The 5,465-nt window shown below is 37.0% G+C and overlaps 1 non-coding gene across 1 annotated transcript; it reads right to left on the bottom strand.

The window, feature by feature from the left end:
- Positions 1-1,804: 1,804 nt before the first annotated feature.
- Positions 1,805-1,911, bottom strand: LOC112761627 (small nucleolar RNA R71). The gene has a single exon (XR_003182015.1). It is a non-coding gene; the product is annotated as a small nucleolar RNA R71 (small nucleolar RNA).
- Between the last annotated feature and the right edge of the window lie 3,554 nt (positions 1,912-5,465).

The following is a 5,465-nucleotide window of genomic DNA, read 5'->3' as shown; positions in this document are numbered from 1 at the left end:
AAAATTTTCGAAAAATTCATGCATTCATAGTGTTCTTCATGATCTTCAAGTTGTTCTTGGTAAGTCTTCTAGTTTGATCTTGATGTTTTCTTGTTTTGTGTTGTATGGTGTTTTTCATATGCATTCTTGAATTCTTAGTGCCTAAGCATTAAAGATTTCTAAGTTTGGTGTCTTGCATGTTTTCTTTGCATTAAAAAATTTTCAAAAATAAGTTCTTGATGTTCATCTTGATATTCAAAGTGTTCTTGGTGTTCATCTTGACATTCATAGCATTCTTGCATGCATTCATTGTTTTGATCCAAAATTTTCATGCATTGAGTCTTTTTCATGTTTTTCCTTCTCATCATTAAAAATTCAAAAATCAAAAAAATATCTTTCCCTTTTTCAACTCATAAATTTCGAAAATTGAGTTGACTTTTTCAAAACTTTTTAAAATTAGTTGTTTTATGAGTCAAATCAAATTTCATTAAAAATCTTATCTTTTCAAATCTTTTTCAAAAATCAAATCTTTTTCATTTTTCTTATTATTTTCGAAAATCCCAAAATATTTTTCAAAATCTTTTTCTTAATTTTACATCATATTTTCGAAAATATCATTATCAATTAATGTTTTGATTCAAAAATTTCAAGTTTGTTACTTGCTTGTTAAGAAAGATTCAAACTTTGAGTTCTAGAATCATATCTTGTGATTTCTTGTGAATCAAGGCATTAATTGTGATTCTAAAAATCAAATCTTTTTCAAAACTAATTTCAATCATATCTTTTCAAAAATATCTCTTATCTTATCTTTTTCAAAATTGATTTTAAAATATCCTTTCTAACTTCTTATCTTCTTATCTTTTTAAAATTGATTTTCAAATTTGTTTCAACTAACTAACTAACTTTTTGTTTGTTTCTTATCTTTTCAAAACTACCTAACTAACTCTCTCTCTTAATTTCGAAAATATCTTCCCTCTTTTTCAAAATTTCTTTTTAATTAATTAATTATTTTAATTTTTTATTTTAATTTTCGAAAAAATTACTAACCTTTTTCAAAAACTATTTTCGAAAATCACTAACTCTTTTTCAAAAATTATTTTCGAAAATTCTCTATCTCTCTTATCTCCTTCTATTTATTTATTCATCTACTAACACTTCATCTCACCCAAATTCGAACCCCCTCTTCCATCTGTGTTCGAATTTTTCTTCTTCTTTTCTTTTACTCACACAGGGACCTCTATACTGTGGTAAAAAGGACCCCTATTATTATTATTTTTCTGTCCCTCTTTTTCATATGAGTAGGAGCAAAGACAAGAACATTCTTGTTGAAGCAGATCCAGAACCTGAAAGGACTCTGAGAAGAAACTAAAAGAAGCTAAATTACAACAATCCAGCAAGCACCTTTCAGAAATTTTTGAACAGGAAGAGGAGATGGCAGCCGAAAATAATAATAATGCAAGGAGGATGCTTGGTGACTTTACTGCACCTAATTCCAATTTACATGGAAGAAGCATCTCCATTCCTACCATTGGAGCAAACAATTTTGAGCTGAAACCTCAATTAGTTTCTCTGATGCAGCAGAACTGCAAGTTTCATGGACTTCCATCTGAAGATCCTTTCAGTTCTTAACTGAATTCTTGCAGATATGTGATACTGTTAAGACTAATGGAGTAGATCCTGAAGTCTACAGGCTCATGCTTTTCCCTTTGCTGTGAGAGACAGAGCTAGAATATGGTTGGACTCTCAACCTAAGGATAGCCTGAACTCTTGGGATAAGATGGTCAAGGCTTTCTTAGCCAAGTTCTTTCCTCCTCAAAAGCTGAGTAAGCTTAGAGTGGATGTTCAGACCTTCAGACAGAAGAAGGTGAATCCCTCTATGAAGCTTGGGAGAGATACAAAGGACTGACCAAAAAGTGTCCTTCTGACATGCTTTCAGAATGGACCATCCTGGACATATTCTATGATGGTCTATCTGAATTGGCTAAAATGTCATTGGATACCTCTGCAGGTGGATCCATTCACCTAAAGAAAATGCCTGTAGAAGCTCAAGAACTCATTGACATGGTTGCTAATAACCATTTCATGTACACTTCTGAGAGGAATTGGTGCACAAATTATGAATCACACTTTTCACAACTCGTACCACTAACCAGCAAGTGCACTGGGTCGTCCAAGTAATACCTTACGTGAGTAAGGGTCGAATCCCACGGAGATTGTTGGTTTGAAGCAATCTATAGTTATCTTGTAAATCTTAGTCAGGAAGTCAATTATGTTTATCAGTTGAATTGCGAATAACCAAGAGAGCATAAATTAAAGGTTACTTGTTGTGCAGTAATGGAGAATATGTTGGAGTTTTGGAGATGCTTTGTCTTCTGAATCTCTGCTTTTCTCTGTCTTCTGATTCACGCACGCACGTCCTCCTATGGCAAGCTGTGTGTTGGTGGATCACCGTTGTCAATGGCTACCTTCCATCCTTCCAGTGAAAACTACGCTCACGCGCTCTGTCACAGCACGGCTAATCACCGGTTGGTTCTCGATCCGGTTGGAATAGGATTTACTATCCTTTTGCGTCTGTCACTAACGCCCAGCCTTCAGGATTTTGAAGCTCGTCGCAGTCGTTCAATCCTTGAATCCTACTCGGAATACCACAGACAAGGTTTAGACTTTCCGGATTCTCATGAATGCTGCCATCAGTTCTAGCTTATACCACGGAGATTCTGATTAAGAGATCTCAGAGATACTCATTCAATCGGATATAGAACGGAGGTGGTTGTCAGGCACACGTTCATGGTTTGAGGAAGGTGATGAATGTCACAGATCATCACCTTCATCACAGTTAAGCGCGAATGAACATCTTAGATAGGAACAAGCGTGTTTGAATGGAAAACAGAAATACTTGCATTAATTCATCGAGACACAGCAGAGCTCCTTACCCCCAACAATGGGGTTTAGAGACTCATGCCGTCAGAGAATACAAGGGTTTGATCTAAAAATGTCATGCGATATAAAATAAGTCTCTAAAAGTTGTTTAAATACTAAACTAGTAGGCTAGGGTTACAAAATATGAGTAGACTATGATGGATGATGCAGAGATCCACTTCTGGGCCCACTTGGTGTGTGCTGGGCTGAGACTTAAGCAATTCACGTGCAGAGGCCATTTGTGGAGTTGAACGCCAGTTTTTATGCCAGTTTGGGCGTTCAACTCCAGCTTTTGATCCTTTTCTGGCGCTGGACGCCAGAATTGGGCAGAGAACTGGCGTTGAACGCCAGTTTACGTCATCTATCCTTGTGCAAAGTATGGACTATTATATATTGCTGGAAAGCCCTGGATGTCTATTTTCCAATGCAATTGGAAGCATGCCATTTCGAGTTCTGTAGCTCCAGAAAATCCGCTTTGAGTGCAGGGAGGTCAGAATCCAACAGCATCAGCAGTCCTTCTTCAACCTGAATCTGATTTTTGCTCAGCTCCTTCAATTTCAGCCAGAAAAATACCTGAAATTACAGAAAAACACACAACTCATAGTAAAGTCCAGAAATATGAATTTTTCCTAAAAACTAATGGAAATAAACTAAAAACTAACTAAAACATACTCAAAACTATATGAAATTAACCCCAAAAAGCGTATAAAATATCCACTCATCACAACACCAAACTTAAACTGTTGCTTGTCCTCAAGCAACTTAGACAAATAAAATAGAAGACTAATATGTTGAGAAGCAATAATATCTCAGAGTTTTTGAGTGAAGCTCAGATTCTAATTAGATGAGCGGGACTAGTAGCTCTCTGCTTCTGAAAAGTTTTGGCATCTCACTTTATCCATTGGAGCTCAGAGTGATTGGCATCTATAGGAATTTAGAATTCAGATAGTGTTATTGAGTATCCTATTTCAGTATGATGATTCTTGAACACAGCTATTTTATGAGTCTTGACCGTGGCCCTAAGCACTTTGTTTTCCAGTGTTACCATCGGATACATAAATGTCACAGACACATAATTGGGTGAACCTTTTAGATTGTGACTCAGCTTTGCTAAAGTCCCCAATTAGAGGTGTCCAGAGTTCTTAAGCACACTCTTCTTTTTGCTTTGGACCTTGACTTTAACCGTTCAGTCTCAAGTTTTCACTTGACACCTTCACGCCACAAGCACATGGTTAGGGACAGCTTGGTTTAGCCCCTTAGACCAGGATTTTATTCCTTTAGGCCCTCCTATCCACTGATGCTCAAAGCCTTGGGATCCTTTTTATTTGCCCTTGCCTTTTGGTTTTAAGAGCTTTTGGCTTTTTCTGCTTGCTTTTTTTTTTTTCTGCAAGCTTTATTCTTTGCTGCTTTTTCTTGCTTCAAGAATCATTTTTATGATTTTTCAGATTATCAATAACATGTCTCATGTTCATCATTCTTTCAAGAGCCAACATATTTAACAGTCTTAAACAACAAATTCAAAAGACATATGCACTGTTTAAGTATTCATTCAGAAGATAGAAAGCATTGCCACCACATTTAACTAATTAGGATTTCTCTTATTAAAACTCGAAATTTTATTGCTTCTTATTCAAAAGATCTACTATTTTATTCATGTTTAATGATGATGAGAAAAATAAACTATAGCTTAATTGGAGATAAAATCAAATAGATACTAATTACTATTATATGACTTCTAAGGTAAACTTTTATAAGGACACTGTCACAGAGTTAAGGCAGAAATTGGAAATTAACAACCTTTATTCTGGGGCACGGGGGTTCCTCTGATCCTTGGGGTGCTTGGTCCTACAAGAGAAGACTTTTGGCGCTTCAGTTCCCTTAAGTCACGCCCCTGCTCCTCTTGTTCTTTAAACATATAGGTCAGCATTTGACTGTGTTCCTTCTGTTCTTTTATTATTTGCTCCATAGCTTCCCGTATCTTAGTGACGGACGTCTCAAGATATTCCCAGTATTCAGCTTGAGGGATCTCTGGGAGGAATTCCTATGCTCTCTTCTTGATGGGATCCTCCTGTGCTTGTTGTCTCTCCATTGAAGCTTTGGTGATTGACTTTTCAATTAGGATATATTCAGTTATTCCCATCCTTACTCCAGCGTCTTTGCAGAGCAGAGAAATCATGCTTGGATAAGCCAACCTGGCCTCTTTTGAATTTTTGTTAGCAATCTTGTAGAGTTCAGTGGAAATCAGCTGATGAACCTCTACTTCCTTCCCCATCATGATGCAATGAATCATCACTGCTCTTTTAACTGTGACTTCAGATCGGTTGCTAGTGGGCAACAGAGAACGCCCAATGAAGTCCAGCCATCCTCTGGCGGCTGGTTTGAGATCCTCTCTCTTGAGTTGATTTGGGACACCCTTTGTGTTGGTGCTCCACCTGGCTCCAGGGATACATATGTCCTCTAGAATCTTATCCAGGTCAATGTCTGCTCTCATCATCCTCCTGTTGAAGGAGTCTGGATCGTTCTTCAGTTGAGGTAGCTTTAAGATCTCTCTGATCTTGTCAGGGGTG

Source organism: Arachis hypogaea, chromosome 16 (assembly GCF_003086295.3).
Source record: "Arachis hypogaea cultivar Tifrunner chromosome 16, arahy.Tifrunner.gnm2.J5K5, whole genome shotgun sequence".
In the NCBI taxonomy this organism is placed as follows: Eukaryota; Viridiplantae; Streptophyta; class Magnoliopsida; order Fabales; family Fabaceae; genus Arachis; species Arachis hypogaea.
The sequence above is the reverse complement of the archived record's forward strand: the minus strand, read 5'-3'. Positions and strand labels throughout refer to the sequence as shown.